A 26,951-nucleotide genomic window follows, 5' to 3' on the forward strand; every position below is an offset into this window, starting at 1 on the left:
AAGAGGAAGAGGGAAGGGGCGTGTGTGCGTGCGTGTGTGTGCACATGTGCATGCATGCAGGGTAGGAGGGGGACCTGGTACCTAATAAAAGCACAGTAAGTGCAAATGATTTCTGTGAAAGACAAGATTTCTTGCCTTCTCAAAAATTCTCTGCCACAGTTCCTCGCTTATCTCCTAACTAGAGTTAGGAAATTAATGGCCGGCAATGACAGTGGACAGTTTTGGCATAGTCGCAGGATGGCTGAGGTGAGAAGGGACCTCTGGAGATCGTCTAGTCCAACCCCCTGCTTTGAGCAAGATAGCAGATGACACAAAACTGGGAGGAGTGGTTGATACACCTGGTGGTTGTCAGCAAGAGCAGGTTGCTCAGGACGTTGTCTGGTTTTGAATATCATCATGGATGGAGACTCCACAACCTTTCTGGGCAACCTGTCCCAGTGTTTGACCACCCTCACTGCTAAAAAACGGGATTTTTTTAATGTTTAAATAGAATTTCCTTTACTTCTGTTTGTGCCCATTGCCCCTCTTCCTGTCACTGGGCACCTCTATGAAAAGTCTGTCTCCATTTCTTTAGTCCTCCCAATCAGGTGTTTATACACATTGATAATAACTCTCAGAGCCTTCTCTCCTCTGAGCTGAACAGTCCCAGCTCTCAGGTTCTCCTTGTATGTCAGTTGCTCCAAGCCCTTAATCACCTTTGTGGCATCTTGCTGGACTCACTGGAGTGTGCCCATGTCTCTCTTGCACTGGGGAGCCCAGATCTGGACCCAGCACTCCAGGTGCACCTCATCAGGGCCAAACAGAGGGGAAGGATCACCTCACTTGGCCTGCTGGCAATGCTCTGCCCAATGCAGTCCAGGACGCTGTTGGCTTTCTTTGCTGCAGAGTGCGTTGCTGGCTCATGGTCAGCTTGGTGCCTTCCAAGACCCCCAGGGCCTTTTTTGCCAGGCTGATTTCCAATCGGTTGGCCCCAGCCTGGCCTGGTGCATGGGGTTATTCCTCCGCAGGGGCAGGACTTGACATTTCCTTTCTTGAACTTCATGAGGTTCCTGTCACCCATTTCTCTAGCCTGTTTACGTCCCTCTGGATGGCAGCATAACCATCAGGTGTATCAGCCACTCCTCCCAATTTTTTGTCATTTGCAATCTTCCTGAGGGTATGCTCTGTCCCATCATCCAGGTCATTAATGAAGCTACGAAATACTGGCTGCAGGATTGATTTCTGGGATACAGTACTAGTGACTGACCTCCAGCCAAACTGTGTCACTGATCACAAACCTCCGAGCTCATCAGTTCAACCAGTTTTCAACCCTCCTCAGAGTCCACTTCTTTCATTTTCCTCACCTCATAGTCCATACTTCCTTCATTTTCTATGAAGATGTTAGGGGAAGCAGTACTGCATGTTACAGAGAAAATTAAAGGAAAAAATAATATAGAGAGATTATTGTCTTCACCTGCTTCAATATATGTTCTATCCATCTCATCTTAGATCCTGGTCTTCACCACAAATAAGATAAGTGGGGTCACATGGCTTTTCTGGGGATCTGCCTTTATAAAATACATTGCAGAGGGAGTGCTTTGTTTTTTCAAACCACAGAGTTAATTTTCCTTTACATTTGAACACCATATACTGCCATGAGGTTGCATTCCACTTAGGGTGTCTGAGTACAAGAACCTGTTTACTTCCTCTCTTATAGAAAAACCAGCTCCGACTCATTTATTGTGGAGTGGAAAACAGAACCAGCTCATAAACAATTTTGAGATTCAGTCCATGAGGCATGAAAACAGAAAATGTACCAACCATAAGGTTTTTCATCCCTGGCCTTTTATTTTGGGCCAAAATTATATCCTGTAGCCAAGCATTCCTGCCAGTGAAGGCTTATATTAAAACTGACACATTACTGGGGGGCGAGAGGGGCAGGTACAGGTTTTTTTGTGACTAGCTGTCCTTTTCTAAGGAAAACTGTTCTGTCATAAAGAATTTCCAATTTGTCCCAGTAGGTTACTTGGGCAGATGCTGAGCCAGGTATAGTCTGAATGTGCTGATCTGTTCTAGTATCTTTATTAAAAGTGCTGTTAACTTCTTAAGTTCCCTGCTTACTGAAATAGGTAAGAATCAAAACAACGAAAGGACTTGAACTTCATCAGTTACCACCCAACCAGTCCCTCCAGCCTTTAGTCATGCCCTCGGAATAAACTGGTTTCCTCCTTCACCTGCTGGATAACCACTGCACGCAGGGTAGCGTGAGCTCTGCCTAGCCACGCGCAGCGCTGACGTCCAGTCTTCCGTTCCAAGAACTCACATCAGATTCTGCATCTCTCAGATGTATGCATGCCTACCACAAAGTATCTCCCAGGGGGCCTTATAGGTGGGGTATCCTGACAGAACAGCATGCAAACGAACAGGTCAGATAGATACTCATTTTTACCCAAATTACACAAATGGTATTAACCACACTGTTACTGGCAGAGAGAGCTGGGGAGGTGGGCAGGAATTTGCAGCTGAGCTAGGAATTCCTACCAGAAGAAGCATAGCCAACAAGGCAATGTGTAATGTGGAAATTTTAACACTGAAGCAACATTCTGCTATAAACAAGTGAGCGAATCTCTTGCAACTTCCTGCATGCAGGCATTTTTTAAATTTCCATCTTAGAACATATGTTAGATCTTACGCTATTGTAACACATTTTCTTTGAACCGTATCTCTCCCATTTATAAATATGTCATCTGAAGTGGTGAAATGCCAGGAGACTGCTCTATTGCCACATCATTCATTGGACATAAATATTCTGAAGTTGAGCGTCACTAGCTTAGCTGAAAAAAGTTGTGCAATATAACCATTTGGTTCATAAATAAATAGGGGATAAATGTCTTAGAATGCTGCCTCCTGCTGATAGCAGCCTAGGTTAAATGTAAGCTAAGCTCTCTGTGTTTCCAGTAGATTCGTGGCATTATGGTTAAACCAGAATTCACTTGTTTGCTTAGCCCATCTTCTAGAGTGAAGGTTGCCATCACTGAAAACCTGCAGTCTTTGCTTAAGACAAAGATCTGAAAAGGTAGTTTGTTGATGGTTTTCCCCTGGATTTGTATTTGCTTATTTGGAAGTGTGAGGTTTGGTATCAGTTTTGCTGGAGCAGAGAGGTAAAGCAGTGAAAGAAAACTAAAGGCCTATATTTTGAAACTGGAGAAATTTAAAAACAGGGGTATGCTTTGTGCACCACAGTAACACTTGTATGAATACAGTAAGTGTCTTGCTGCTGTTTTAAAAAGCTACACAAGCCATTATCTACTCTGTATCCAAAAAGTTACATTTAATTTATGATTCCTGTAGATGAAGACAGATTTACAGTACATATTTTGCTGGCAAAGATCAGTTGGTCAAAGGTTTCTCCTCTTCGTGCTATTACCAACAAAACTGTACAAGAAAAAGTTTGTATGAAGATATGGTATTAAAAGCATGCTTTGGCTAGCACAACTGCATATACTCAGGGGAGTGCTGGGGAAGCTTGAATAAGTCTTGGCTGTGCTGCAGCTTTGCCTGTGTAAAAGCACTGCAGACGTGAAGGCATTTGCCATCATAACATACTGATATAACTATTCAGGCCTGGTACAGATTTGTCCTGAAATGGATCTAAACACAAGTGCAGCTTAGCAAGACAGGAAGATATTAGATACATACAGGAGACATTTGGTGATTCATGGGTGCACATAATCTACCCCAGGGATGATCTTTGCAACATGGAAATCTATGCACCAAAAATGGTGCAAACTCACTTGGCAAGAGGCTGATGAACAAGACAGCAGAAAGCAACAGCTTCCAGCTCTACAACAGCTGCTCTGAAACAGAGCAGCCTGCCTAGAACTGAGCATCCCTTTGCTAATCTTGGGAGCCAGTCCACATTTACTTGTAGTGTGACAAAATGGAACAAAATGGGGGAGGGGGATAAGGGAAGACGATAACGTCATCAGCAATACAATTCTCTTTTCGATACTAATTTATGTTACTGCAAGAGCAAACCAGAGCACACGATGCGCACCCTCATGATACTGCTGTTTCAGCTGACTAGGATCCTGCTTTTCAGCTCATTTGATCAGTTCACATTGTCCAGGGATGAATCCTATCAATTTTGCTTCAATCCTAAACTGTAAATGGGCACATATCCACACACAGAGGAAGGGTGGTCCAACGGTAAGGGCACTATCCCTTGGAGACCAAGGCTACAGCTCCTGCTTTGCCACTGACTTCTGATCTCACAAGGGTCATTAACTGGGTATGGGTGAACACAGGGAGAATAAAACTTCCCCCCCTTTACCAGGGGGAGGAAAAGAAGAGTAAAAATTGTCAGCTGCTCGTACATACAGATAGGTTAAACTGTTAAAGATACACTGCCAACTTAGTGTGTAATCAATCATATTTCAATCGTAAACGTTTGGGGCCAGACCCAATACTCTCTACTTCTGCCACGGTTGACACAATGGCACCCTGATCTCATTTGTCTCGTTCTGCCACAGAATGTATTATTGTTACTTTTACTATAACAGCACACTTTTTTGAGGCAAATAGAGTTCTGCTTCCCAAAAGCATATCATATATACAATGAAATACATCTCACAGGAGAGCTGGATGCTTAGCTGAAATGCTCTCTTTTCACTACACATTTTTGTGCAATTGCATGTCCAAAAGAAAATTTTCCAAAATAACAACACTACCACATTGCTGTTCTATGGAATTCAAAGCCTCCCTGCCTTTTTCCAGAAGATTTTTCCAGTTCAGCATATTCAGTCAAGAGTTAGTTACTCTATCTTCTGTGCTGATGTAAAGTGATTTCACCAGTTAATGTGGAAACTGCTTGCCACTGCTTAGACACACGACTTTTGAGGAGCCACTCCATCTTTTAAAACCAATCAGTGGTAAAATACAGCCAGGAAGTCCTTCTTCTCTGAGGACAAGAATGAGTGGAGATCCCAAAGACTGAATACATAGTGCATTTTATAATAATTCAGGAGCCTTCGTGACTAAGAAACCACACACTGATACATTTGCTAATTTTTGCTCTGCCTCATTGCTCATGAAAAGACCTAAATGCTTCTAGCAGAAGGGGCAGGGGGGAGAGAATCTCAGTCCCTTGAATGGCAGAGGCTTCACTAGCACTTCCACAAAGATACGTTGCACAAGCAAACGCACTTGGCTTCTGTGACTAGCAGGAGTGTCAACAAGGGAGGCAAATCCTTTCCGAAGAGAGGCATATCACTCCAATCTTTTCCGGAGGCAGGATCCTGCAACACTCAGGAGCTGCTCCCATGGCCTATTCATGCAGAAAACAGGAGTTCTCGTGTTTCCTGTGAGACACGATGGGCCAAGATGACAACCTTCACTAAAGCCTACCCAGTTCCAACGAACATTCCCCTGCCCTCATCTCTTGCTGTTGCCATGGTCTGGTTAATGCAAAACTCCACTGAAAACACATGATACTGAGAAGAATTTAAACACACGCATGTACGCACAGTAACCACAGTTGATGAGGAGGTCTTCCACAAGGTGACTGTCCCCTCAGCAGTACTGTGGGATGGTGGAATTTGTAGCTGGCCCCAGGCACAAATGCTCACGTTGCTGTTTTACATATGACTTCCTCAGGTAAGCTCAGGAAAGGAGAAAACTTTCAGCTCGCCCTTGATCCTGACAAAGAGCTTGTGTGAGCCCCACCACTGAAGCTGCTTCAACTGACAAATCTTAATTTTGCTGAAAATCCTTTCCTGCCCTCTTGCCTTCAAAATCAATATGTCATAGTGAGTTATTTCATTAAGTACTCCTCATGCTCTGTACACAGCTCGTCTTTGAGGACAACCTTTAGATATACCTGCTGTCTGCAGCGCTGCTAGTAGAAGGACACCTGGTGTTTTGTAATGGGGATATGCCACGTGGGCTCTTCCCTAGCCTTCTTCATAACTCTATATTACAATTGTTCCCATTACTAAGAAAAAGAAAATTGTCTTTTGGTCCTTAGTGAGACATATTTGTTCCCTTCCCCCCTTCATTTCCAAGCTGACCTCTGTCCTACAGACAGACATGAAGACAACCGTAAGTGACAATGAGACAAATTTCACTTTGTTGTGAACTGCCTTTTCAATTATTTTTATCCTCTCTATTTTTCCTGGCTGACCCGGACCAGGCTGTTACTCTGACAGGGGTCCCTAACCTCCAGATTAAAATATGCAAATTATTGTCTTTTCTTCCACTTAGACCTGTGTCAGATGTATTGTAATTACGAGGAAATATTTGATTCAGGTTTATATGAGAAGAACACAGTTACTTACTTTTGTCATCTTCCTTAATAAAATAAACCCAATTTGACATGTTGTAATCAATGTTCAGGTACAATATAGATCACAGAGAATTTTATATTCACCAAGGCAGCTGCTGTTAAAAAAAAATCAAACAACAACTTCTGAAAATCTCTAACACCCACTACCTTCTACCTTCCACCTCCTACCTTTAAATTAATATTAAATAAGTTACACTAAAACAATGGAAAGAAAAGCAGGTGCAACACATCAAGTTTTGCACTTCCTCCAAACAATTCACACTGAAGTCTTTAGACTGGTATTAATGATCATTGGCTTAAGATTTTACAAAGAAATTATTTCCAAAATCCATGGATATATTCCAGTTTTCAGTCACTGTAAAGCAAAATTTGACCAATATTTTAAAATTACAGAACTACACAAAGAATGGCTCTGTGCAGAGATTTTTTTCCCCTCCTTTCTAGTTCCTCTTGTTTTATAACTAATTCTAAAAAACCCATTCAGTAGTATCATCATTAATAATGATGATATAACAGAGGTCTCTAGGTACACAGAGATTTAAAAATACAGAGTGTTGAAGGACAATTGTACATGGTCAAAGAAAATTCCTTAATTCTTTCCAGATTTTCCATGGAAATTTGGAGACATGTAGCCAAAAAAAAAAAGAAAAAAAAAAGACTATTTCCATAATCATGAATCACTTTCTGTCCCAGATACTGTTACAGAGTAACATAATAGCTGAAAAGCTGGAATTCCTTAAATGCAGTCCTACATAATTGGTCAAATTTTACCAACATGTCACATGGAGGGTGCACTGCTTGAAACAAAATGCATGTGTTAGTGGGGACCTGAGCAAGAGAAAATATAGGTTGTTAGAAGCCATGGTAATCTTCCCCAAATACCTGGGGAATTATGCATTTACAAAAAGGTCCACTTCTAGCCTGTTACACCTTGCCAGCGCACCTAGCTAATAAAATAGTCTTATGAAAAATATGAATATCATCACAGGATTTCTTTGTATTTCATTTCACTAGCTTGAAGATCTACAAATTGAGACGTTTTCTGAAATTTTGTAATGTGGTAATTTTGGCAAGTTATCATTAGATGCTTCTAACCTTGCCCTAATGTACTGTAAAGACCATTTGAAGCAGCTGAATTACAGCATGTTAAGAAATCGTTCCTGCTGACAACTGCATGTTACCACTCTTTCAGCTGTGGTGTGTGCCTGCACTGCCAGTCCAAGCCAACGATAAGTAAAAATGCTGCAATGACGTGTCGTCAGCTTCTTTCGTTAGACTCTGAATGTGCCCGTTGTACCGGCTTTTTCACTTAAGCATTACTAACATTCAGCAGAAGGTGCAATAATTGCTTAAACCACACTGACTTAGTTGCTTGTAATTGTCTAACGCGAAGTTGCCTAACACAAAAGGAGATTCATGTGATTTCAGTGGGTTTGGAGATGAATAAGATACAGACCAGTAATTATGCCTCTAGGAAGAGATTCAGGTCTCTGTGACAGACTCTCTGTGCAACCATAACCACATCACATGGGGCCATGTACGCAAAATTTACATTTGCCAAAAAAACAAACATAAACCCAACTTGGTACTTAAGCACAAATAAGCGTTCCCTCAGCAGTCCAGCTGAACACTTGCAAGGCTGCAGGCTTTTGCTCTGTAGCCACCAAAGTAAATCACATAACTTTATGTGTGCCCACAGGCCATTCTGGCCGAGCTGCAAATCTTGCAACCTATCTCCTCCCCATGCCTGGGACTTCACAGATGAGTCTCATGTCATGGCTGTCTTTACGTACAAAAGAGCGTTTTAATTTGTAATTCTTCTTTTTATCAGGCAGGTGGAAACTTTGTTAGAGGAAAAAAAATGAATCAAGGGTTCATAATCAAAGGAGCAAATTGAGTAATTCAGTCCAAAAAGCTGTTTCAATCTGAAAATGCCAGCTTCATCAACATGCCTGGCTTAGCCCCCCTCCAAGAACATGTCTAAATCTGAAAAAAAATGGACGACTCTATCCTCGGTGTTTCTTTCTGGAGTAAGCAACCTCTCCTTCATGCCAGGCCTAGACACATAACATACTCACTGTTCACTGTACAAGGAATCTCGATGTCTGGATTACCATATGTATTTGTGAACAAGGTATCCCAAGTTTTTAACCACTATGGGTGTTGCTCCCTGAAACACTCCTGTATGTCCACGAGTCACATCCATACTTGTAACACACACCTTCAATTTCGTGCTACAGAAACGTTTTGGTAACTGGCAGCTACAAAGCCCTCCCATTTTTTTCAGAATCTTTGAACAGAAAAAAATTACACACAAAAATAATAATGATATCATGAGGCCATGAGGGCACCCTATGATGTCCAAAAGAGAGACAGAACAAAATGCTATGTAACCTGAAAGGAGGTTGTAGAGAGGTGGCGGTCGGCCTCTTCTCCCAAGTAACAAGTGATAGGACAAGAGGAAATGGCCTCAAGTTGCACCAGGGGAGGTTTAGACTGGATATTAGGAAATTTTAGTTCACTGAAAGGGTTGTCAAGCATTGGAACAGGCTGCCCAGGGAAGTGGTTGAGTCGCCATCCCTGGAGGTATTTAAAGGTCATTTGGATGAGGTGCTTAGGGACATGGTGTAGTGGTGGTCTTGGCAGTGTTAGGTTTATGGTTGGGCTCGATGATCTTAAAGGTCTTTTCCAACCTATACGATTCTGTGATTCTGTGATTCTGTGATTCTGTAACTCTACAGCTATCCCCAAACAGGGTGTGCACAACGCAGTCTATGCCACCTGGCTTTGGCCTTTTATTGAGTAGCTCGGGCACAATCTCGGTGATCTTCTTTGTTCTCCTTCCATTCAGTCCTTGCTCGCTCCTCCGCAGCCTCCTGGGGAGGCTGGCATTCCTTCCATGAGCGATCTGTGTCAGATAACACCAGCTCTTTCTGCAGCGTGGCCAGCTGCCCAGCTGAACCAATCCAGGACCTGGTAACTTAATGTATCTTAGCAAATGGTCCACAGATTGTAATAATTATTCATTAAAACCACCAAGGATTACAGTCACAGTAGTAAGGTAAAGAAAAAAGATTTAGTATCCTGTTACCAATCCTTCAGCCTGCTACTTCATATAAATAATACTGCCTGGGATTTCTTATTAACTACAGCACTTCTATTTAAAATCCTTCCTAAAAGTCTGGAAAACCAATTTTAGAGACAATTCCAATTTAAATTAGGTTACAATTTATTTGTTAGATTAATCTTGCAAACTTTTAATGGGTATATTAATTAGACATCATTAATAACTCCAGTATCAACCATGAATTTCTGCTGTCCCTTAAACTAAATATGATTAACTTCACACTTTCTCAAGGGCATAATTTTGAAAAAAATTAGCAAGTACGAGAGTATAAACTATTATAGTATTAAAAGTGTCATTTTGTTTATGATTCAGCCTAAGAAGTACCAAGAATCTCATGCATATTTACACCAGTATCCTTGTGGGATAGAAGACAACACTCAAATGAAAAATAGCTTAAAATGCCAAATTTTCAGACATATTTCCTATATTCTAAGGCAAGTTATCTGAAAGAGAACTATCTCACCTCAAATGGATCTTTTTTAAATGTAACAGTGTGCCTCGAGATATTGCAAACGTCCTACTGATGCTCAGATTGCTAATACAAAGGTTTATACTGTACACAGTCCCTGTTGTGCAGAATGCAATTGTAAAAAATGCCATTAAAGGTTTCCCTTCATTCCTATAATTTCAGCCATTTAATTAACCTTTAGACTTAAGGTATCATCAAGACCCTGGAAAGCAGAAAACTACACTGTTCCTAGCATTTTTGTCAGGTTTTTGCTTTGCTGCTCCATTGAGTCTCTCTTGCTATTACTACAGCAGCTGACAAACTTAGTGTGTGCTGCGCACAGCAGAAGGACTGCCCGCCAGCCAGCCAGCATAGCTCTCAGGTACCTCGTAGCTACCCAGCCACACGTGGTTCCTCGCAGTTCCCACCTCTCACTGTCTCCAAACAGTACTACCAAATAGGTTCACGACTCCTGTCTGGTCTTGAAATACTTCTATGTTCTCCATGATCTAGCACAAGTTTTGTACGTGCTTCATTTCCCCAAGACTTACATTACAAGCATGCTGTAATCACAGGTGCCCTTTTTTTCCATGACATTAGACACTCTGGGTTCATTTCTTCTTTCACTTGTCCTGACAGAACCACTTTACATTTCAAGAGGTTAAGTAATTTATGGAAAGTAGGTCAGCAAACTGCAAAATACAACCTTCCCAGTGCATGAGGCTACTGTGGAGGCTGGTGCTCATTCAAAGGATGCTAAGTCACTTGTTGCCTCTCCTGCCAGCACATCTCCCACAATACAGAGAGAACCCTCTCTTTCACACACAGAGATTGTTCAGTTCATGATATTGCATTAAATCCTATGTAATCAGATTTAGAGCTAAATATTCAGGCCCCTCTGAGAGACGGTTGCCACAACCCCATGCATCTTATCAATTGTTTACACTCCTGCCTGCTCCTTCCATATGACCTAACAGTCCCCAGTGCTTAATCAAATAAAGGTGAACACAACAACAAAGGATTCACTACTCCCTGTCTATACAAGACAGATGATGAATCAAACTTCTGTCACACAGCCACTCCCAAAGGGAGAAGTCTTCGGGTGATCAATTGGTGCTTCATCAAATGGACCCCTTGTCCTCCCAGTTCCAACTCTTCTGATTGTTTTCCGCTAAACATCTGAGACAAAGAACTGCTGACCTCAACTTTCAAACTTCAACTTTCAGCATCGATCAACAGTAAATAACAGATAAGCCCTTGACAATACATTTCCATGCTATATTAATTTTTCTTCAGCTGGTGTATCAAGTCACAAGGATGCAACTCTGTCCCAAGAGACCACAGAGGTCTTTGAAGTTCCTTTAAACTGAGAGCAATCCAGAACTTTATGCACTTAAATCGTCTTCCCACTGGTAGGGACACCAGACAGTTGACAGCCAATGTCTGGGACCATTTACATAATTCTAGACAATCCACAGCATAGCTTTCAAGCTTTCAGAAAATTAATTAATCCAGGATAATATAGTAAACTCAGAGCTAAGAAAGGAATGATCATATTTGTTGAGTGTGTTATGATTTCATATTGTATTTATATGATGAAAGAAACAATATTGCATGGCTTTTTTGTTACATGCATTTGCCTGAGAAAAGGATACTGGGGAATCAGTGGGCAAAAAGCTAAAGCTAATTTTGGATGAGGCAACATGTAAAGCAAATGCCTTCATATAAAATAAGTTAGTGAATAACTAGTGCAGCTATTTAGATATTTAAGTCTGGGAATCAGCTGTGAGGAGAATGGGGGGAAAGAGATATCTACGTTTTTCTATGTTAAAACTTTTTTTATTGTAGGTATTTTTCATATTTCACAGCTTCATCTAGTAACATCCAGCTGATTCATCATTTTATAAAGAAATAACAAATCTTCAAAATCAGCTCCTTTCCCTGTTGAGCTCAGTAACATGGGAGAGTGAGGGATACTTCCTGGCCTTTTCTCACAGTGCAGAGCTTCATGTTTTTAGCAAGTTCTCATTTTCTAAGCACCAAAACCCAATTTCCTTGGCAGCTTTCCTTCCTGGTATGAACCTCGTTTTCAGCAGGCAAATGTCTGTCCAGCCAGAATTCACTTATTTCTTATGCTAATACTGAACTCTACAAGCTGACAACACGGAGCTCTTTTTGTATCTGTTACATTTTGGGGAAACATAGCCTTGCTTCATGCACCAGGGCCTCAGGCTTGCTGATATTAGTTTACTTCATGGCAGAACTTGGCTTAGTAATTCCCAATGTTGGCTCATCATTGCTGAACTATAAATGGATATCTCCTGTTTGGCTGGGTGCCCAGGCAGCTTTCTTTTAAATTCTTAATCCCACTTAAACAACATGTTCTTAATAGAAACAAGTGGTGGTTTCCATACAGTATCTAAGTAACTAAATAAAGCACAGCTACCACCAATTACCTTCTCTCCAGCATGACTCGCCAAAATGCTGAAGACTAAAAGCTATCTGACAGTTCTGTTTCTGATGCTGCTACTTCTGATTTCTCTGGTGAGCTCTTCAGCTTTCTCCCTTAGACAGTCCATAAGAAAATCATGTTCTGCATCACCCATCTCGGTGCAATGAACTTAGGTCAGCTGCAACTAACCACGTTAAACCCACCATTGCATGAACCCTAATCTATTTATGATTCTTGAGCATCTCAGTGCCTTCCACACATCTTCCCCAACATTCAGTTTTCCTCCATGAGTCCTATACTGCTCACCTACTTTATGGGCAGGTCTCATTCTCCTTTTTATGGCTACAAAGAGTCCTGTTGTCATGATAACATTTATCCCCACAGATATCCCCACTCTGTCCACTGCGTTCCCACTAAAAACTATCCCCTATCTGATCTGGTGTAACTAAAAATGTTTTTCACCAGGAAAAAACAAGTAGTACATCAGCCAAAGTATGTAGCTAGCAAGGAAGAAGACAAAAGAAGGATTCAGTTCTGTAGCGGATAACTATATACATCAAAGAGGCTGAACAACACTTGATGAGGGAAGCCAAAGTATCCCCGTTATAAAAGAAATACAGTCCTCTTGTCACAGATACACCTCCTGCCAGCTTGTTCTTTCGCTAATAAAATACCTAAATACATAATGGCATTTCTGATCTATAAAAAACCCAAAAGCCTTTTATCCGTATACTTCGTAGGCAATAAAATGTGGGCCCATGTTTCCCCATCTATTTTAAGACTTCCTAATGTAGTTCAGACATGGAAGCTGGGGGAAAAGAACAAACCTATCAGAAACTTTCATTCTTCTCTATAGTACAGCTTTTAGCCACATTTGTTACAATGCCCTAACTTGTTTATAACTAAATATTTGTTTGTATACTTAAACAACATGGTAAGCCTTGATGACAGTTGCACTGGTGAATTTATGTGGCTACAGCTAGCCAGTAGCCCAACTGCAAGTCAAGAGAGCCTGATTTGGGACACTAATCTTCTTCAGAAAGAATAACCATCTTTAAACTCATGAATGAGCTCCATTTACTTCCATGGTTAATGGATTTTGTAAATACACATCCCTGAGCGACTTCTTTAATCAGGGCCTTGTTTTCTTTAGAGAGCATTCCCATGCAACCAGTTTGTTTCTTTTTTCTCTCAGCTGTGAATGTGAAGGACATCCAGGTCTTCTGGCCAAGCACTGCTGGTGTGACCCGGGACACTCTCTGCAGGGACGCAAGAGGGAACACGGCAGGTTCACTACGCTGGGAAACTGCCAAAGCGCCACTGTAGGGGTGCAACTCAAACTTTTTCTGTATCTCCTAGCCCAAACAGATTGTCAGAAGCCGATCACCAAACCATAGATACGTTTTTAACAAGAATTCTTCTCCCAGTTCCAGCACAGTATCTATTCATTCCCTTCTTTCATACACTAGTCAGTGCCTATTGAGCATAATAAGTTGTTTTAAACAATGCAGTTACTTATCTATTTGCCTGCAAAGAAATAATAAAGAAAAGCCTTCAGAGATGTGATTAGCTCTAAAGGTCATGTTAAAGTTGGGAGAGAATGGAGAGAAAGAGACCTTTACCAGAATGTGGGAGAATATGTATATATGAAGGCTGCAAATATTTCAGTTGAGTGGATTTTATTTTGCATTCTATCTGGTTTCACTTATATCATAATTGAAGGGAAATGGTGAGAGAAAATGAAGCACTTTCCCATGCTGCGTCTAAAGCTTTTTTCATGATTAAATGTCATCATGTCTCAAGAGTACTGAAAATAGTGGTGAAAGCCATCTTAATTTTGAAAAACAAATATGCATGAGAACTGGTTGTAGCTGGACACAGTTTTGAACTAAAGCAGGTCTGCCATCAGTGTAAGTTTTATTGTGATGTACCCTGGAGAGTTTGCGTGAGGTTCTTCAGGAGAAAAACCGTAAAAGATTTTTAAATCCAGCTAAAACACTCCCTCTGCATGGAAGACTGGCCACATCACTCGTTATTGTCGCAAGTGAAAATGCCACTAGAGGCATAACTATAACTTAACCCCCAAGAACAGAGCAAATCTTTGCGCTCAGTCCAACAGATGTACCTTTCGTTTATAAGTGAAAACAGAGTTGGCCCTTAACAGAAAAAGAAAGGAAGGCAAAAGAAGTTCAGAGAAAAGCAAGCAGCTAAGGAAAGCACAAAAGGGAAAAGTGGGCCACAGAAAAACTTGTCTCACTTTTCCTCCAGCTGATGGAGCCTAATCAGGAAGTTTCTCCCATTCCTACTGACTTGGCTGTAATTGAATTAAGAAGCTGTCCCCATGTATTGAAACAATTCATTCCCATCCCATACGACTCACTATCCAGTCATCAAGTATATACATCAATGTATATATTTATACCTCATGTATACATCTATACATCCAGGCCAAATCCAAGCAGGTAGCTTTAATTGCTCTATTTCCATGTATTTTACTGTGACATCTCCATGCGCCTTTTAACTTGGTTCTGGACATTTCTGTTGTTTGCAATCCAGTTTCTTTGCTATGCCTTCAAAAACTGGCCAACAACAGACACAGTTTCCATAAGACACCCCAGTTCTTTCCTCTACAGCGACAACCTGTCAGAGGGGGATGTGAGTGGTGGGAGTCAAAGTGTAGCCCAAGTGTGGTATTAAAGAAAGGTGAGAGCAAAAGTCTGATAGTTATCAAACCGTAAATGTGAATTCAAACTGAGTTAATAGTTCTGTCCTAAATCAGCTATTTGACTCAGCTTGGGGTTTTAAGATAAACATACATGCCTGTCGCCTCAGATTCCTTGTGAATTGGGATGAATTTTTTGAAAGAGTAAATCCTCACTAAAATATTAAAAACTGACTTTTAAACTCCCATTGGTCACAACAAAGGCCAAGTCAGTTAAGCAATTAAGAGATTACTATTTTATTATTCTATATTATTCATTTTAGAACTCAATATGATACTTTGCGGAAGATTTTCTTCTGTTGGCACATGCGTTTGGACACTATTTTATAAATTTCCACTGTGTTTGCACTTCAGAGGTCTCTATTCCCACCAGAGAAATCTCACAAGATGCCTGTTATCTCATTTTCCCTTTTTTTGGCCTTGCACTTTGACCCTGGCATTCTCAAAAGGACACTTGGCTTTTTTTACATTAGGCTTCAGCCACAGACTGGTTTTCTAAACAATAAAATACGGTAACTTGTAGTCCGTACTTGTCCAGAGTCAGAGAGACGGGCTCCACAAGCCAAATATATACAGTGGGAAAGTATCATTTAAAATGTTCCAGACTAAACATTTTAAAATCAGACAAAATAAATATTTCAAAGCACTAACCTGTAAACTATTGCTTGCTGATTCTGGAGCTTGATGTTGGTACTGCTGTAGCTCCTTGTTAAAAGATCATGCATCTTTAATGCCTTCAGACATCCTACAGGTAGCACAAGCAGCATAGATTGGCTCACGAATTATTGCTGTCCTTCAGCATAACCTACTATATCCAGTGCTGTATCTTTGAGTACAGTTTCAGCAGTAAATAGAAAGCCTGCCCTTGCTAGGATCAGTTTATCAGCTGATATCCTACGATTGTGAGACACTGCAATAGTGCCATGCTATCCGAGAAGCATCTGCTTCTAAGGTAAAATAAGATTTTTTGCACAGAGCAGGTGAGACGTTAAGGTTCTGGAAACTTATTCTCATTGTTTTTTATGAGCTCAGCAAAACTGAAACACAGAGGTGCTAAACTTCCTTCTGGACAGCAACTCCTGGGCCAGGATGCCTTAGGGAGTACCGGGCTTCTAGAAGAGATGTATCTTATAACAGGATTCTCCAGCGCCACTTCTTAACACTCATGCGTTGCTTATTCCCTGAGCCGCATATGCACCCAAATTAAGAATATTTGCCCTGTCTGATCTGGTTATTTACTTTTTTAAAGTATAACATTTTGAACAATGAGTACTTCTAGCTTTACGCAATAAGAATATCAGGCTCAGGATAGTAGTAATAACGGGAATTATGACTACTATCATTCCATGGATAAAGCCGCTGAGAGTTGCGGGGCTTACCCTGGTGTCGGGTAATCGCAAGGAGCACGAGAAAGGCACTGCCGGCTCAAGGCCACTTGCTCCGTCCTCCTGCAGGAGGAGAGGAGGGTGGGTTGAGGCGAGGAGGACCGGCTGCAAGGAGTGGGGTAGGCAGTGCGCCCGGGAGGGTAACATAAGCTACGCTGCTGAAAGCCCCAGTCATGCTGTAGCATTTCATCACTCCCAGCTCCAGCCCGATCAGAACCAGGGTATAAGGAGCTAGCTGAAGTAAGAGCTTATAGCAGGCAGGTTCACCCTCCACAACAAGGCATTGCTGCTTCTCCCACGTACTTGGCTTCCCTGAACCTCTATACTTCTCTCTCCGCAGACAGGCTCTCACCAGACTCAGAAAGCAACACAAACGTTATCAGAATACGTCTGGCATCTGCTGTATTCCTCAGGCTTTGTCTCCAGAGGTTTGGGAGGTTTTTTGGAGGGATGGGGAGGTTGTTAACTATAGGATTAAACTCAGTAGGGTATTCAGCTCTATAGGCCACTTAATAATTTAGCATCACTTAACCTTCAGCACGCAGATCAGACTACATCCTGTGCAGAAGTGTTCATGATATCAAACACAAAAGCGTTTTGAGATTATCTAGGGCCTGTACCCCAAACAAATCACCTGCCTGAGCATTAAAACCAGTAGTGAAGATAAGAAGTATCAAAGCTGGATTTATTATTCCAACCAGAAAAATGAGATTTCTATTTTAAAAAGAAAGAAAAAGTAAAAGACTTACATCTTGGAAGCCCAAGGAAAGCTCCGATGAAAATATCTTGAAATTACATTACTGTAGGTGTCTGTACCAGATGATTTCATGTTCCAGCGGGAAGTTTATCGTTTTCACTGTGCCACAAACCTGTAAACTGAGAGGTCACACAGGCTATTTCTAGAGCCTTCGGAAGGATCTGAAGGAGACAAACTTTTCCACTGACCACTGGGAAGGACATCACTATTCCTCCAGTTTGCTTTCTAAATTGCTTTATCCAGCTTACATAGGGAGAAAACGTTGTCTAAAGCAAATGAATCATTAAAAGATGTGATACTTGTATCAATGAGGAACAAGTGTACACTGCTCCTATTACTGTCACCTGCAAAATTAAAGACTGAGCAAAATACTTCTCTCAGTCAGTAAGACGTGAAGACTTTGATTCTTTTCTAGCTTTACGCTGGGATTCTGTTAGCAGAGGATTCAGGTATAAAAGTACCACTTACTCTTTCAAAGTGAAATCTGATGGCCCCTCTCATGTAAAATTCCCAGAGTTAAAACAAATTTGCAGTTTGGATCTACTACTGCGGTTGACACATCTCTAAGAAGGGAACCCTCAGGGAGCAGGCGTTCTTTCTGCGTTAAGACTCAGAGGCAGAAGAGCAGGCCATGAACATGATAACATTGCATGCTGAAGCTAATAATTCTGTATCAATTTCAATTAAGTGTTGCATGCCAAGCATCCATAGCAATTTGCAGTGGTAAGCCCAAGAAGCTGTGACACAGAGGGAGACAAAAGCTGTCCATTTTCATGAGATAAGTTAGCAATTTTGCAACGGTTAATTAGATATTACTAGGGACCAGGTCATAAAGCAAAAAGAGGAGCATGTATTATGGAATTATCTATACAAGCCAATAGAAAATCACAGAATTTTATTTTAAAATCCAAAACCATCCTGTAACACCATTGCTGGGACAGGAGATTTTATAATTCATTGCTAGGTGCAAGTGAATGCTATACAATCTCTGTGTGTGTGTGTGTGTGTGCATGTACTTTAATTTTCTCATGGTACAAACACTATTCATTAGTGTGACTGTATACGATATGGTTGTTGAGAGCCACTAGAAAAAAACATTTGCACTACCCTCATGTTTCCTGTTTTCTGAATTGAGATTTGTGTTAATAGATAACATAAATTCCCAGGCTCTGTAGCAAAGCAATTAGCTGCTATGTGACCACATACAGTAAGGAAAATTTTAAAAACTATATATAAAGTCTTTTTCAGCTATCAGAAAGAAGCAACAGCCTGACTCATGCTACCTCTTAAAGTGACTAGTTACTAGTGCCTTCTTTTAGAACAAGTCCCTGCGTGGACTCTTTCTGGAATAAGAATATCAACACAGAGGGTTTATACAACCCACATTCTCACCTCTGGAAAAAGAAAATAAAATCCTAACACCTCTTTGCAGCATTTATTTCAGAGCAGTTATTTTGTAGATTCCCACGTGTGGACAAACTCTTGCATCAGTGATCACAGGTTAATGCAATACACCATGATGTTGAATGTTACAGTTTATAAGAATAAGGTCTATGAGTGCAACCAAATAAACAATCATGTGTCATTAAACATCGTTTTGCAATCTAATAGTAACATAATGATACAAATTGATCCATTAGTTCAATGGATACTTCAGTGGATACTGGCACTTGCTTATCTAACATACTAGTACGTCTTAATAGCAAGTGTATATATTATCCTTCTTCCTCACTATGGGAAGATTTCTAATAAGCCCAACTACTCCTGGTGTGAGCAGCACTTATTGCATCTCTTTCTCAAATGCAAAAGCTATCATTTAAATTACATATTGTAAATAACTGACGAGAAGAAACACGCTACATGAACTTGTCCATGGTTTTATAAGAAAGTGAAAAACATGGTTTTCCACTGCACTGCCAAAAGCAAATTAGCTGTACACACACCCAGTCAGCTACTGAGGGACTCAAAATACATCCAGCACTGCACTGGAAAGTCTTAGCCCTAAGTCACAAAATTCTCAAAGGCAAAGGTATACAGTAATTGCTGCACAGCTCAGGAAGGGAAATGCCATCTGCTCTACCACTAAATAGAACACCGCACACCTAGTCCGGTGAAGTATGTGATCTGAATTGTCCTGTATACAAAGGACAATACAGAATACATGCACACCACAGAGACAGTCAACACCAAGTCACTTCCACCAGCATTAATTCCACAGCCTGAACTCCTAGAGATGTTGCTGCAGGGACTCCGATGCTGATTAGACATGACATGGGAATAAAATAGACACACTTGAAAACACTGAATACTGCTCCTTTCTCATGCTGGTGAGCCTGTACAACTGCTGTGCAAAACCAAATGAATACACTGGTCTGGATCTGCACTAAAGGAAAGATCTTAACATCGTGCTCAGGCAAATAACGTAGACACTGCAAGGCCCTTTATACTGCCTCCATGGTGAAGGAACCAGGTGGAGGGGGCTTAGCTCAAGAGTAAATGACATTTACTTTTAAAAGAACCCGTTTCCCCTACCAAGGCAGAGAGTGGAAACAAGTCTTACATTTTGAAAGGTAATACGTCACAACTTCTTACATGAATAAAATCACGCAGGAACAACCGTACCTGGCATACTAACTTCTGATAGTACACTCTGTAATATTTCGACCTTTCTAAAATATTCACAGTGTCAGAGTGCTAATCCACCTTTTGTACATTCTCTCTCTGGATGTTCTGGATTCCCAGCCTGAGACTTTTTCTTCTTTTTCCCTAGGAAAACTGTATTTTAAGAATAAATTTCATAATCAATTGTTTCAAGGACAAATTATTTATTACATTTTAAAAGTGAAGGGTAATCCTCCTATATCTTCAGATTCAGTGAGATGCAGGGACATATCTGAAGGAGTAGAGGATTAATAGGACCATATATTCCAGATGAGGTAGTAGAATTCCATTTGCTTTAAGAAGTGCCTGTGTGTCTGTTTTCCACGTTCTTCTAATGAATACTTCATACGGTTTTAATGCAATGCAAGGGTACAGCATAATGTAGGTAGGTGTAATGGATATAAGATAGTGCATTGCTGCTGAAAAGCCAAGGAGATGTGGCCAAACTGGAAGAAGCAGTGCCCCTGTGGAACTTAAACAGCTCTAAGAAAACTAACAGTTTGGCAAGCTTTAGTAAGTACTATGAAATTCTCTCCTTTGTTGTTACTGTCGAAATATGCTTGCATTTTCTCTATCATCTATTTCACTTTGTTGACTGAATGAGATGTTTTGCAGTCCTGAATAAAAAAAAAACAAACCCAAACACTTCTTGTTTATAGTGTCGCTTTCTTCATGAAGTGTTCCAGATCATCCCATCAAAAAAGAGCACAGCAAACCCTCTGTTCTATGTATTGGGCAATCAAATTATTACAGCTTTTCAATTAAGGAGCCCAAGATCTTCCCTAACTTTTCCATAACTAATCAAAATAATTGTAGTTCAAGGACATGCCCTTCGGTTTGCAAAGCATTCTCTGCATCTGCCCTGCAAATCCTTTATTTAGCTGAAGCTGAGGAAAGACAAAGTGCAAAAGTACCCACCACCGAATGGAAGATGCACAAGTTTAGCTGATGTTTCATGCATTCCATTCAACATCAATTATTTGAAGGAAAGACATTGTCCTTTGTCACCATGGCTGCCTAGGTGTGCATTTATTGATCGGAGTATTGAGGCTGAAAAGACAGAGAAAAGAAAACAACATTGCATGTAACACACCAGGTATTCCAAGACTACGATGTCAGTTTGATGTGGAGGACATTTCATTTTTATGTCATATTTGAAGTATGGCCAGTTTCCATCTAATTGCTAAGAGTAAACTATATTGCAATTTCAGTGAAAGCCCTTAGGCTTCAGTCATCTACAAATGTGTTTGAAGCTTTCCACAATCCAGCAGATGTTTGGTCTTCCTATATATTTTTTTTTAATCTGATTAAAAAAAAAAAAAAAAAGCTGTTTCATCTTTTGCTTTTAAGGCTGCTCAAAAGACTTGCTCGTGATATACGTAAGATTGCACTAGAAAACACAAGGACAACTCAAAGTCAAATCTCCTCATGGAGATAGAATAGACTGTTTCCCTAATCCATTTGCTACAGCTCACAGTCTAGAGGACTGTAAGGGATGAATAGTAGGGTTCCTTGCACAAAGCACATGGAAGCGACCTCAGCTGCCCTCCTACGAATAATGGGAGCTATTGCAGTGGGGTGATGGCAACGGTAGCAACACAGTACTTGGTAGCTCCCACTCTTGAGCAAGGCAGGGAAGGAAAAAATACTTCAGCCCTCGAGACATTTGCTGCGCTAATATTTTTTCCTCTTCTTTTTCATAGCCCCAGCATAGTTATAGCAATGAACTATTTATGCTGGTGCAGCTAACAGTCCCCTAAGCATAAAAGTCAAGTCATCAGCCATCTTAAGTGCATTTTTCTAAAAAAACAAGAAAGAGAATCAAACAGTTGCCTTCAATAGATTGTCAACCTAAAGGATTCATTATGCACAGCCTCTCTGAAGACAGTTGCTATTATGACGTTGATGGCATGCATAAACAGACAGGTACAGCTAAGAGGTGATGGATGTAGTCAGAATATTGTCCTCCATCATTCCCATTCACCTTTTTCGTTATTCTTCACTTTTTAACTATGACAGGGAATTATTTAAAAGCACACTCATGTTATCATAATCAAATGATCATATTCTGCCTGGAGTGCTATGGAGATTTCATAGTGGGTTCCAAGCACGTTGGTTTGACTATGGTGAGTTATTTTTTTTCCTCCAAGCACGCTCTGCTTGGGGACTTCCTCCTTTTCTACATGTTTTCCTGCTCAGGACCTGTACAGGTAACAGTCTATGAGATGGAAAATAACGAAAGAACGTATTCCTTGGGGACAGATTGTCTGTGCTATCCTTTTTCCAGAGTATTAAAAATGAAGACCAGATTTTCAGTTCTAGCCAAAATTCAGACAGAAAAAGGAAAAGGCTGTAGCAGGGGTATAGAGTGTACTATGGTGGTGCTTCCTCCTCATTTCTCATTCCTTTGTGTACTCAAAAGCATTTCTCTCTTGCTCAGGCCAATGGGGGTAATACAGGCCTGAACTTAAAATTGAGGTTCACAGCAACATCAGCATGCGAACCACTCTACTCTAGTCATAACTGAGCTCGGCTAAGCTGATTCTGCAGGAAAATTTTCCTAAGAATTCAACGGTTTGATCCAGGACTGTAGTCTGTGTCTGGAACCCCACAGCTTTAATATTTCAGTGCACTTTAATATTTCTTTAATATTTCTGCTTAAATGCAGAAACATTTAAGGTATCTCCTTGAAAAGCAAGCTGCCTGCATAAAAATACTTCACTATACCAAGTATTGGAGGAACCAAAGAAGCCACCAGAATATCAAGCTTACTGAAGCCCTGGATCTCTTTGAAAATGCTTTGAAATATTTTGGGGGTTTTACGATTTTCCTATCTAGTCCTGCCATGCTCGGTTTTGTTCACTATGCCCTTGTAATCTTCACATGGGCAAAGTGACAAAGAAAATTTATCCTGAATTCTTCATGAAAGAAAAACTATCATTGATACTTGGGGGACAGGGAGTAATTGAACATTGTCAGGTACCAGGAAATTCCAGTTTCTCAGAAACCTTATTGGTCTCATGTTCACATGACAGCCACAAGCATCACTGCTATTTTTCTGGCTACTCAAACACACAATGGTCAGCTTTACAAAGTCAGCATTTACCTGTAGGTAAGGATGGCATGTTCTGTATCACTGAATCCTAATTGTTTTCTGTTGAGGAAAAAAATAGAAAAATTTTCTGCTAACTTTCTGATTTTAACTGCTTCACAGCAAAAAAAAAAAAAAATCAAAAAACCCCAGTCTCCAGTATCTTTATTTGTGAGCTTACTTTTAACAAGTTTCCTTTGAAAATAATTGTGGATTCTTTAAAGAAATATGGAATCATCCAGCCAAGTAAGAAAACCATTTCTATGGAAAAGTTCAACCAAAAAGTTTCTGACAACTACAACAAAGCAATAGCAATATATTTATAAAAATATACATATTTTTTAAAAAACAATGGCAAAGGATATATTTGAATATGTTATTATGCCTTGGCTTTAACATTCAAGGTCAAGGATAAACAAGAACAAAAAAATCCCGCATATAGATGTATAATGTAAGCTAAAAAGGCAGTGGTATATAATATAGATGAGATGGTTAGTAAGAGCAGCATGAGAAAACTGCACCAGAGGCTAAAAACTAATGATTGACAAATATTAAGCACCAAAAGGACTGCATGTAAAAGGGGAAAAACAAGACTTGTTGACAAGTGAAGAGCAGTGAGAGATGAGCTGAACATATTTTTTTTAATGAGGTGTTAAGTAGATCAGCTCGAGAGGTTGGATAATGACTGTGCTGATGAGTTGGCCAGGGGTGTGAAAAAAGCTGAATAACACGACATTTGGGAAACTTAGAGCAGTGAAACATGAGATGAGATAACTTCTGAGAAAAAAGGTGAACTACTTGGGCCACTCAGATAACTTTTAGTGATGTTAGCACTGCAAGGACTGGGCATCTGGTTAAGGTAACATTTTTAAAAAGCATGCACAGATTTAAAGAAAAAAATCCTACCTTATACCAACTCCCTCATTCCCAGAGAAAACTTCTGAAAATGCAAGGGCTCTGTTATTCTTCCTATCTTCAGGTCTTGGTTAAGCAGCTAAGCAGCGCAGCTGAATGTAGCTACTCAGCTAAACTATACTGAAGTTAATGCAGAAGTGCACAGCACAGTCCTAGTAAGAAAACAGGTATTCGTCTGAAAGAGTCCTGGGACAATGTCAGATGTTTTAAATGCTCCACAGAAGTAGAGCACAATAGCAATAGCAATAAACACAGAGTAAGATTGTAAGTTTTCTACCTTCTGACCTTTACCAAAATAGTTTCCTCCAGACACTGGGGGATAGGACATTCAATTAAGCCAGTCTTCATATCACAGCTACCAGGTCCTCAACACAGAAGGATAGGATGTGCTTCTGCGGTCCGTCTGTTGGATGTCTGAATACTTTCACGTACCTGTAGTAGCACCAGGCATCTCCTAGCTTTTCCTACACATTGCCATTCTACTCTATGGCCGTAACTCTAGTGCCCCTCTGGAGAACCGGGGGGACAGATCTAACACCAGCAAGGCAGTACCACGCTTGTGCGCCATGTCAACGGAGCAGGGGGAGAAGAACAAAAAGAACAGGCAGGATTTGCTTCTTCGAGTATCAGAATTTAAAAAAAAAAAATCAAACCGACCCTATGGAAACATTTTAATGGGAAATAGAGCAAGCAGGAGCATTGTCAGGTTGTGCAAAAATAAATTTTAAAAGTGTCTAAAATAGCTAGCGGTTGTTTGAAGGAACTTGACAGCGACAAAGGCAGAGGAAGTTTGTGGTGGGTGTTCAAGGATGGCAAGGAACAGGATATGTTTATGTGCAGAGATGCTAAATATAAACTCCAAGGTGCAGCAGAGATGAAACACAGCTCATTAACAGTATCTGTAGAAGGTCAGGGTGCAGTATAAAAGCGGGGAAAAAGACATAGGCCACTATTCACACAGAAAGTAGCAGAGAGAGATTTTATGCCACTTCCCTGTGGTTTTGCTAGGCCAATGTATAAAAATACATAAAAGCTGCCCTTACAAACTGAAGTTTTATTTGTACCAGAATCACAGACAACACAAGCTGAAGAACTGGTGACCCACACTGCAAAAGTATTACTCTGTGTAAACAGTATTTTACAGAATAAATGCGCTATTAAAGTCAGTGCAACAGTATCTGACTCCGGCTGCTCATCAGAAGAGATAAATGGAAATATTACAATTTCAGACTTGTCATTTTTTTTCCTGTGATGGAAGTGAAGATGGCTCTGAGTTCTGAGAATGTCATCAAACACTGCCACAAAATTAGAAGAAAGGGCTGTATAAATACATAACGTAAAATTTCCTTTAAAATAGAGTTTGAGATACTGCCAGCATGACAACCCACATGATACCAAACTTAGGATTAAATATGAAGTTTTGTTTCAAAGAAAATTTTTCAAGTTTCATGGCCTGTGAGTTATATCATTAAAAAAAAGTATGAGATATGAATTTGTCTGCCGCTAAAGCGAAGGGATTTACACACAAATTGCCACACAAAGGCTAGGCATGAAAATTCATGAAGCGATGTAAAACTGCTAAAGAGGGTTCTGACCAAATGACTTAGTTCTTTGTTTCCTTTCCGAAATGACCAGTTGATAGGCAAAACTCTATCAGCCTCTCATAGACACCTCCATTCATTACCTGGTGCAACTGTGGTTTTAATTCATCAAGCAACTGGATTTTTAATTCATCAGAAGATTCATTTCTGACCATAGTTCTTTCCAAGTCCATTTCCTGAGTCTTATTTTTCAGGTAAGAGTCCAATGGTCCTTGTTTCAAGTGCTTGTGTCAATGAAATGCATACGGAAAGGCCACACATAGACAGTCTACCCTTAATTGCTTGTTTATCTTGAGCATCACAGCCATATTTAATCTGGAATCAACTGGCATTGATTAAAAATGCAAGATAATCTCAAAGGGGAAAAGTAGGGTAGATGGGCAGGTATAGAGCAGGGTGGGAACGACAAGACCGCTCAGATCTAGCTTTACAGATGTCCTGTGAAGAAAGCGCTAACTGCACAGTGAGCTGATGAAATAACAGGATGAGCAGACCGACTTTTGTTGTTATTTCTGCTACTACACCCATCTTGGGCAGCTACAAAGTATTGAAACCTACTAAAGGAGACTTTCCCACTCTGTGTGCTGACACAGGTCTTTCCACATCAGCTGGAGCTCCAGTCCAGCCGTGCTCGCTCCGGCTCAGGTGGTAGACAAAAGGAATCAACAAATTCAAAATAGAGGAACAGGGGAGCAAGAAGAGGGAGAGATGCTGAGGAAAAGAAAGGACAAAAAAACCCCAACAACAACAAAGAAACAATAGAAGTTTTCAGTTTCCATTTCAAATAGAAATACTGAATGTTTTCCCAGGAAGCATGTCTTCATGGGCCACCTGAAAAATATATATGTTTTATTTGATTATTATGGTATGCAATCACCAGGACATTATGTGGCCAGAGGAGATTGCAGCATGAAGTAGATAATGAGGTCCACTAGTTTAGTAATATTCAATAGTTTTAGGGGTATTTTTTTCTACTGTTCTTAATCAGAACAGAGAGACCAGCAGACGGGCCACCTGTGATGAAAGGCAAGTAGAAAAATTGAGCTTGCCATTGTTCTTAAAACTGTTATGCACATATCTGACAGCAACTAACTTAGATCAAAGCAGAGTACAGAGGGGATCAGAAAGACAGACACCAAAGCAGGAAAAGAAGATGTGAAAAGAGCTACAAGCTAACTAACCACAGGGACATAAAATTGGTATTGACCAAAGCTGCAAAACAATGGCACCCAGCAGTATCAAAGACATTGCTTTATTTCAGAACTACAGAAGAAATGGAAACATTAAGGTGTGTCATGAAAGAAAGGGTTGTAATAAAGTACAAAGATGTAACATCGAGAGCCTCTTGCACAATTAAAGTTGCAAACAGCCAACAGGGGAGATAAGACACCCCCTGTGTTTTCACCTACATAAAAATTATTTAGCATAAACAAGCAGGTTTGGGCACAATGAAAAAGCAGTCCTGCCATT

The 26,951-nt window shown here is 40.4% G+C and overlaps 1 long non-coding RNA gene across 1 annotated transcript; it reads right to left on the reverse strand.

The window, feature by feature from the left end:
- Positions 1-20,701: 20,701 nt before the first annotated feature.
- On the reverse strand, positions 20,702-23,957 carry LOC142405771 (uncharacterized). Its single transcript, XR_012774322.1, has 3 exons — positions 23,872-23,957; positions 22,981-23,028; positions 20,702-20,924 (listed from the first exon to the last, which is right to left on the reverse strand). It is a non-coding gene; the product is annotated as an uncharacterized LOC142405771 (long non-coding RNA).
- Positions 23,958-26,951: the final 2,994 nt, after the last annotated feature.

Source organism: Mycteria americana, chromosome 2 (genome assembly GCF_035582795.1).
Source record: "Mycteria americana isolate JAX WOST 10 ecotype Jacksonville Zoo and Gardens chromosome 2, USCA_MyAme_1.0, whole genome shotgun sequence".
Taxonomy (NCBI): Eukaryota; Metazoa; Chordata; class Aves; order Ciconiiformes; family Ciconiidae; genus Mycteria; species Mycteria americana.